This window comes from Magnolia sinica, chromosome 3 (assembly GCF_029962835.1).
Source record: "Magnolia sinica isolate HGM2019 chromosome 3, MsV1, whole genome shotgun sequence".
Taxonomy (NCBI): Eukaryota; Viridiplantae; Streptophyta; class Magnoliopsida; order Magnoliales; family Magnoliaceae; genus Magnolia; species Magnolia sinica.
Genome location: NC_080575.1, coordinates 14,443,241 through 14,453,566, shown reverse-complemented (window position 1 = coordinate 14,453,566; position 10,326 = coordinate 14,443,241).

Sequence of the window (10,326 nt, the reverse complement as noted above, 5' to 3'; positions counted from 1 at the left end):
TTGGAGTGGCTCAATGAATCACAAGTACTCCCTCATGAATCCACATTGGATAAAAGTAATGTGGATGGGCGACACAGTCTAAGCACACCTTCTCATTACATATCTAAATCAATCACAATTGTAGTGGGGTCCACCAATATGCTCAATCTAAATATTCAACTATCAAATCATCCAAACCATTGATCACGTGTGGCCCACATAATAGAAATCTTGCATTTTTTTATTTTTATGAAAACAGTTTGCAAAACCCGTTGGTTTGAAATTTCCTAATGGGTACCTACTAGATTTTTAAAAACTATATTGTTATATTTATGAGCAATGCTTCTTAGACCTATTCCATTGAGACAACTAATACTGGATTGTGATAGTCAAGACAATATTTAGTTCTGGCAAAGTAAGACAAATCATGGTCGTAGATGCCAGCAACCTTAATGACATAGATCATGGACATGGAGTGTGGTATGAAAATTGCATGTCTAATGTGATCATACGTGTCTATATTCAAGTGGTCCTACTATCTCTGTTAAGAGTTTTATATGTTTTCAATGAGATAAATCAAATTTTGCTTACTTAAACAAATGTGTGTGTTAAAATAGAAACAAAAACAAAGAATATAACAAAATTGTCAAAATGAATGAGATCTCCACATGTCTATACATAAATCCGATTAAATAAAGCTCCTACTAATTTAGTGCTTCATTGGAGTCAACAATTTCCATAGAAGATATGGCTCATAAGTAGCGTGATAGAACGACCTTTAGGGAGTAGATATGCCATTATTGGCTTTACACTAATAAATTCTACGGGCATTTGACAATTTTGCATTGAGTATAACTTGAAGCCATAATGCCTATTTGTAGGCTTAAGAGAAGCTACGTATTCTGCTATATTATTTCACGCTTTCTATTATACAATGTCATTATGAAAATGTAGTTAACTATGGACTTCTTACCATTAAGGCAGGCCACAAGGTTTGCATCTATATATCCGATGGATTTAAATGATCAAATTTTTTATATGTGTGAGTAAAGCTTATATATTATTCGTTCGTTAAAAGCACAAAATTTACTTTGATCAATGCCTATATTTATTAAAGCCCCTTAGTAATAATTCTGCATATATATACATACATATATATATATATATATATATATGTAGGAAAAGGTTCTATGCGATCGAGCTCATGGGAACTATGTACGAACTTTTTTGAGAACCCATCTTCCGTGATGTGGATCCAAAATCTGAACCGTTCATGTGAAGCAGCACCTCGTGAAACCCCCCGGGTTCAAGTTTTACTTTGATCTAACACTTTAATAGGCCATGAAAAATTAAAACAATTTACTCCCTTGATTTGCATTTCTCTTTGCTATGGCCCACCAGAATTTTAGATCAGGGTGAAAATTTTTCACATGAGGTTTCATGGGATTCCGCATCACATGGACCGTTCAGATTAGACACCCATGACACGTGTGCAAAGGTGCGCACATGCGTAGGTGCACAGGAGAGCATGACTCTATATATATATATATATATATATATATATATATATATATATATATATATATATATATATATATATATAAGCTATAGAGTCTCATTTGTTTTACAATACTCATTTACTATCAAATGACTTAACCCCTTCGGTCAATTTAACATTATTCCATATTTCCTTATCCCTTAAGGGCTTCAATCCATCATTTATGCATCAATATGGAGAGTTAAGACTCAACACTCTTTTTGATATCCTTACTTAACTTAAAGTTCTAAGTTCTCAATGTTCACAATCCTAATCAATATTAATGGATGTGAATGATAATGAAATCCGTAAACTTTTAATTATTTTGAATATCCAACAATCAATTATCCTGGGTCAGCTTTTCTTTCTTGTGGCTTCTAAGGGACAACTCCATGTATGAAGGTACCATAAACTAGAAGCTTTCACTTCGAACTCATTAAGGATATGCATGGTGTACATGTATTATGTCACATGTCACAATTCTATAGGTATTTTACAAATTTTAAAAATATTTAAGGTAACTTATTTATCATAAATAAGGTATGCATGCCCATAATAAGATTAGTCATCTAAATGGGATAAAATATTTCCATCCATTCCAGGTGTTGTGGGGAACGGTACATAAATGTTTGTATCACCTTTGAGAATCTTACACTTTATGTAACAACCTGGATTTTTATGTGTGAGTTTACCCTTATGTAAGAATGAACGATTACACTCGTTCAACCATACAATTGTAGATCCATTAATTTTAATAATCTATTTGTAGTTTAGCTTAAATCTAAATCATATAAAATATTTTTCATCCCTAGATTATGCCAAGTGACTGTTGATTAATAGGACAAACCCCTGTATACCTTGGTATTTACATCCGTTCATCAAACCGACCGTTAAATCAACTATTTACTGGTAGATGAGGATATCTGACTGACCACTTTGAATTTGAAACACCCAATCATAGTAAACCAACTACCTGATCTCCATATTCACTCGTACACATATCAAATTAAAATTATGATTTGTTCATCTTATTTGTCACTTATGATTATGCTTAACCTACCGTCAAAATTATCATCTAGATAATTTGTAGATATGAACGAGTCCCTAGAATTGAACGATATACATTTCTAACATATACCACATCCAAAATCCACTTTTAACATATCCATTTGCGAAATCAACCGTACAATAACTTGTAAACATGATTAACATACTAACATCTAAATACTTAAATTTTTTTACTATCAATTGATCATCCATCACAGTCTGATCTGTTAACTGGGTCATCCAAATGCCTAAATGAACTATTCATTAGAAAGATCACAGGGTATACATTAAAACTACTAGTTAATTTTTACATAGGATGTCGGTAAATGTTGTTTTAAGTTATAAATAGACATAAGCCATTAAATAGACATCTTGGTCATCTTTGAGAAATCATTGCCTAAATTTAGTTTATTGATAGACTGTATAAAATGATATGATTCGGTATAGTTTCACCTCAAACATACGGTACAAATTGAAGTTTTAGTTGTAAAATGGAAGGTGAGAAAAACCATACCCACCCTTACGTGTTTTCAATTACGGATGAAGTCCAGGATGGTTTAATGGTGGTGATTAATACCCATGGCGCGACCCATCTAAGAATCAAATCTACTTCATTTTTAAGCCACGATCTTAATATGAGTAGACAAAACTAATGGAAGGAGTTGTTCTCTCTACAGCTAACTCAAGTGTGGCATGTTGACCATGTAAAATAAATAAAGAAGGAAGAAAGATTTACCAATTTACGTTATTTAAGTAACTGTCTTCCTGGCTATTTAAAAAACAAAAAGCAATCATTGTAACCCAACAAGTCTAGATAATTTACAACCGATCAAGGTCATTCATAGAGATCACCTTGTCCTGAAATGATAGGAAAAAACGGATGGACAGTATGGATATACAAAATATTCATCAAGGTGGGCCACTCACGGTAAGGGTAAACCTACATTCTCGTTGCCCATCCACACACAAGCACGCCTTCTAAAATGGTACGCATTTGTGGGATTTGAGCTTTCCATCAGGTGGTTTGCTACATTTAGATTTTTATCCAAAAATCAAGCTATTCATTCATCGAGTGGATCAAATAGAACTCGTTGTGGACTCATCATCTTGCAGTCTCTATTTGACTATACACAGCTTGGATCGCACATCTGCCTTATATGGCTTTGACTGCATATTTGACCTATGCGGCTTAAATTGTATATTTGTCATTTGCAGCTTTAATAAAATATTGACTCCCTTTGTGATTTGATGGTTATATTTGTATAAACTTGTTGATTTTCGGGTCATTATGTAGAGTTTGATATAATTTTCGAGTGGAGCTAAAGTTCTCTTATCAATTTTCTAGCCATCTTGCATAGTTCATACGATTTTCGAATGACACCGGATTTCCTATATTGATTATCTTTTCATCTTGTGGTGTTCGGTCGTGTGGTAATTTTCAGGTGGAGCTGAAGTTCACTTATCAATTTTCTAGCCATTTTGTTGTGTTTACATACGATATGATTTCCAGGTGAAGTAGAAGTTTAGATGTTGATTTTCTAGTTATCTTGCAGTGTCCAATTGTATTGTGATTTCTGAGTAGAGTGGGAGTTCGCTTATTGATTTTTTAGCCATCTTGCGGTGTTCACATATGATATGATTTTCGGCTGATCTAAAGTTTGTATGCTAATTATCTCTTTATCTTACAGTGTTCAGTTGTATGGTGATTTTCGGGTGGAATCAGAATTCGCTTATCGATTTTATAGTCGTCTTGTGGAGTTCACATACGATATGATTTCCGGGTGAAGTAAATGTTTAAATATTAATTTCCATTATACGAAGTTCGTTATGATTTCTGGGTGGAGTGAGAGTTCGCTTATTTATTTTTTAGTCATCTTGTGGAGTTTATACGATTTTCGGATAATGTTGGAGTGCCTATGTTGATTCTGTCTTCATCTTGCAAAGTTCATTCGTACCATAATTTTCGGGTGGAGCGTGAGTTTATTTATCGATTTTTTAGTCATCTTGCGAAGTTCATATACAATATGATTTTCGGGTGAAGTAGAGGTTTAAAGCTTAATTTTCTATTCACCTTACGAAGTTCACTTGCATTGTGATTTCTGAGTAGAGTGAGAGTTCGCTCATCGATTTTCTAGTCATCTTGCGAAGTTCACGTACAATGTGATTTCGAGGTGTAATAGAAAGTTGTATGATTGATTATTGAGCTATCTGGACACGTTCACCAGCATCGCGATTGTTATTATATTTTCTTAAAGTTGAAATTATATTAATTGGCTTATTCCTGAATACATGATTATGATTTTAAATTACGTTGCTTAATATGTCTCTTCTCATAACTTGCAATCTATCCTGGATTATGAATGATGAGTGTGTAATCTTATAGGGTACTCCTCACTGCGATAGCCATTAACGTTATCAAATCATATCAGTTGATGCAGGTGTAGAACGAGCTGATGTTGTCCACTGAATTGCTATAACAGATTGGGTAGCCGAAGAGTTAGACGAGGTCCTTGCGACCCATATTGAGCTTCATCATTAGATGATAGATTTTTGTTTTTGTTTAATGAAGTTTTGTTATTTGGGTTGTATAAGTCTTGTATAGGCGCTACATTTGGATTTTGGTTATGAATGAAAATTTTTTATACAATGCATGGTTTACTCCACCAGCATTTGTTGCTAACTCTGATATTTAATAAGACCGTTTAAATTTGGACTGAATTTTAAAAGCTAACACTCGGATTTCAAAAACTGAAATGTTACAATTTTTACATATAATGTTAGTAAACGTTGTTTTGAGTTATAAATAGATGTAAGCCATTAAATAGGCATATTGGTCATCCTTGAGAGATCATTGCCCAAATTTAATTTGTTGATAAGCTGAATAAAATGACAGGACTTAATAAAGTTTCACCTCAAACATACGGCACAAATTGATTACACGTACAATTAAGGTTTTGGTTGTAAAATGGGAAGTGAGAAAAACCATGCCCCTAACATCTCTCTCTCTCTCTCTCTCTCTATATATATATATATATATATTACTATGAGGTTTGACCTCATGGGAACTTCCTCATCGAGTTGTGTGGGCCCCATTGTGATGTGCATCGAATATCTACCCCATTAGTTAGATGCACCATTCCATGGTGGACCACGAGCTTAAAATTTAAGTCAATCCATCACTTGGGTGGGCCACAGTACATACAACATTTGAGAGGGATTTCCCTCCTATTAAGACATTCATAATCATTTATTAGGCCCAATGAGAAGTATTTCACAAATCCAGCCCATCTATTGTGTGCGTCCCACTTGGATGAGGGGTCAGACCAAGTTTCTGCCACATACAAAACTCACGTGGGCCCACCAAGTGATGATTATGGACGGAGTCTTGGATGGTTTAAAGGTGGCAATTAATGCCCACGGTGTGGCGTATCTAAGAACTGAATTTACTTCATTTTAGCCACTTTCTTAATATGAGTAGAAAAAAAAACTAATGGAAGGAGTTGATCTCTCCACAGCCAGCTCAAGTGGGGCCTGCTTAGTGCTGACAATGTAAAGCAAATAAAGAAGAAACGAAGATAAACCAATTCACGTTATCTTAGGAATCGTCCTCACAGCTATTTAAAAAGCAGAAAGCCATCGTTGTAACCCAACGAGAATCTAGATAATTTACAACCGATCAAAGCCATTCATAAAGATCACCTCGTCCTAAGATGATAGGAAAAAACGGATGGACGGTATAGATATACAAAATATTATCAAGGTGGGCCACTCACGGTAAGGATAAACCCACGTGCTCGCGCCCATCCACATGCAAGCACACCTTCCAACATGGCACACGTTCGTAGGATCTAAGCTTTCCATTAGGTGGTCCGCTGCATTTAGATTTTTTATCCAAAAATCAGGCTATTCATTCATTCATTACTCGAAAAAAGGAGCCGCTATTTTTTTTTACACTGTGGCCCACCCAAGTAGTGCAACAGTCTGACTCTTTGGCAAAAAGATTTAAAAATTATGACCCACTTGATGGACAGCTCGGATCTCATACACGAGCGCCATATTGACACGCTTACTTGCGCGTGGATGGGTTTGCCAACTCCACGTTATTGGATCCGGCAACCTTTATTTATATGGTTTTTTAATAAAAATAGGAAGCGGTTTGGGTACATTTCCTACCTGTACCCGAACTTGGGACGGGCTGTGCCTCTCAGGGGCTAATGTGATGTATGTGCTTTATCCACCGCCGTCCATACATTTTCCATATCATTTTTGATTAAAAGGTCAAAAATGAGATAGATCTACGGCCCAAGTGGACTACAAAATGGGAATTAAACGGATACCGTTGAAAATTTCTTAGGAGCCACACAAGTTTTGGATAAAGCTGATGTGTTTTTTTTTTTTCTGGTTAATAAAATTCTATATGACCTTATGAATAGGTTGGATGGTAAAAAAAAAAATGCCACGGTGGGCCCTAGGAAGGTTTTAACGGTGGGCATCATCATAAGTGCTCTATCCTATGTTGTGGTCCACTTGAGTCTTGAATCTGCTTAATTTTGGATTTAAAATCTAAAATAACATGAAAAAAAATGAATGGACGGTGTGGATATAATATATACATCAAGATGGACCATCAGAGTCCTAGTATGTCGCGCGCTCGGAACAGGCTGGGTAGTACCTAATCTACGTCCCTACACGTTAGGCTGGTATTTTCTGTAACTCTTTTTATTCCCAAAACGCCCCTACGCATGAGTAGGAGTCTACCCATATATGCAAGTGTGATACACGTGTGCAAGATCCACCGTCCATCCACTGTTACCTATGCGCGGTCAAAAGTTCAGGCCAGTCCACTCGTGAGGTGGGCTACACTAATTTGATACATTGAATGTTGGCTGTGTCAATTTTTTCTGACCATCCAATGTTTTGTATCTTTATGGGCCATTTGATGAAAGTATGCAATGGACCATGGTGCATATACGGTGAGGATCGGCTGATAAACGGCAGGATCTCAAATATGTAAGCTAAGGTGGCCCGCGAGTGGAATTTTATTCCCATTCGCGCGAGTGGCCTTTGTAAGACTGTTATACGCACCGCCGGCCGCGGATGCGAATATCACGTGAATCGGGGTTTACGGAGCCCGCTCACCGGACGCGGAATTCCTGCGACGAAGCCTTTCCCAGAAAGTTCCTGCGCAAGATTCTGTTTGGGTCCAAACTGCGATGTTTGTGAGAAAGCAACTCCGTCCATCCGTTTTTCGAGTTCATTTTAAGACATGCGATGAAAAAATGACGAGGATCAAAAACTCAAGTGCGCCACACGATAGAAACAGTGGGGATTTAATGACCACCGCTGAAACATTTATATGGCCACGAAGGTTTTGTATCGGTTTAATTTCTTTGTTTTTCTTTTTTTTTTTTTACTTCATCTCAGTGAAAATGACCTTATAAACGGTTTGGATGGAATATAAACATCAAGGTGGATCCTGGAAGGTTCTAACGGTAGGAATTCCTTTCCTCACTGTTTCATCTTGTATGGCCCACTTGAATTTTGGATCCTCATCATTTTAGGTCTCATGTTCTGAAATGATCTCGAAAAAGGGATGGATGGGTTGGATTTCTAACAAACATCACGGTGGGCCCCACCCAGAATACTTGCGAAGGAACATCCTTGCTTTTGCAGGACGCGGATATCCTGCAACTGCAAGAGCTTTCCCGTAACGTTCCTGCGCATGGATGCTTGGTGGGTCCACTGAAATGTACGTGAGAAATTCATTCCGTCCATCCTTTTGAGATCTCATTCAGGACGAGGTACAAAATTCAAGTGGGTCACACGAGAGGAAAAATTAGGAAAAGAAATTCCAACAGTTGAAATCTTCATAAGCTCCACTTGATGTTTATATGCTATCCAGACCGTTTATAAGGCCATTTGGGATGAACTGAAAACACCAAAATTATAGCCTGAACTTTTATGGTCATAAGAATGCATCAACGGTGCTAACTGAATGACCATTATTTCTTCTAGTATGGCCTACTTTGGTTTTGGATACACCTGTTTTTTGGTATATCGTTCTAAAATGAGCTCTCAAAACGGATGGACGGAGTGGATTTTACACAAACATCTCAGCGGGCCCCACCCAGCATCCTTGCGCAGGAACTTTTTGGGAAAAGGCTTTCCCATGGAATCCGCGTCCCCCTAACCCTAAGCTCCGTGGGCCCACAGATATGTCTGTGTTACATCCGCTCAGTCCATCAGTTTCTCCAAATGAGAAGTATGATAAAAAAATCAGGATCAGGTAGATCAGAGACTTAAGTGGGTCACAGCACAATAAACAGTGAGGATTGAACGTTCACCGTTCAAACCTTCCTGGAGCCCACAGAAGTTATGGATCGGACTGATATTTATATTATCCCTTCTTCCGGGTCAGAATCATTAACTGAATGGGTTGGATGGCATATAATCATCTCGGTGGGCCTGGGAAGGTATCTAAGTTGGAAACGGATTGGCTGCTCCCCCTGCCACCAGCCAGGATGGTGGTCGGTGCCATGTGGGCCCACCATGATGTATGTGTTTCATCCATGCCGTTCATCTATTTTTATAGATCATTTTAAGGTATAAGACCAAAATTGAGGTATATTCCAATCTCAACTGGACCACATTACAGAAAGCAGTGTTGAATGAACTTCAACTATTAAAAGCTTTTTGGGGGCCATAAAAGTTTTGGATCTAGCTGATCTTTGTTTTTTCCCTTCAGTGTGTATGACCTAATCAACAGATTGGATGTCAAATAAACAATACAGTGGGCCTTAAGAGAATTTTGATGGTGAATATTCCATCACTATTGTTTTTCTGTGGTGTGGTCTACCTGAGATTTATATTGCTATAATTTTTGGTATCAAACCCTAAAATGATCTTAAAAAATGGATGAACGGAATAGATGAAGCACATACATTATGGTGGGGCTCACAAAGCACCGACCACCAGCCACGGGGCTGGTGGCCGGTGGAGTGGCCAATCCGTTCCCATCTAAGTTGGGCGTTCAATCCGAAAATGGATTGGCTACTCCTAGGGCTATTCATGAGTCGAGCTAGCTCGAAAAACTCGCTCAACTCAACTCGACTTAGCTCGGATTGACTCGGCTTGAATGACTGATTCAGGCCGAATTAAGCTAATTATTTGAATCTCGAGTTTAGTTTAAGCCGACTTTTACCAGGGGGCATTTCAACTCGACTCAACTCAATTAATAAACATATTAAATATTATATAATATATAATATATATATTGTATTAATATAAGTTTTAAGTTTTAACTAAAAACCAAAAAAAACCTAGAGTCTTTACTTGACCGCACACACCCCCTTTCCCTTTCCCTTTCTTCTCTCTCTACCCATTGTCAGCCGCACTCTCGCTCGGACCACTACCGCCAATTTTCATTTCAGCTCCACAATAGTATGATTTCAATATCTTGAGATAAACTATTTCTTGGGCGAGAAATCCAAGAAATCTGAGATGGGCTCTTCTCAAATTTGTTAGAGCTTCAAGGAAATCCAATGATCTAATTGGTTGGAGCTCTTTACTTGGATTTATAATTTGTGTTCTGCTCTATTTTTTTTTTAGTGCTTGGATTTCTACTGGTGGAAGAAGATCAAGAATAGATCGGTTCTTACAGGTTTCTTCATCCTATTCGAACTTTGTTTAATTTTTTAATCGAGTTTTACTTTGATTCTCCTAAGATTTTTGATTTTTTCATCAATAGAGGAGGATCAAGAACA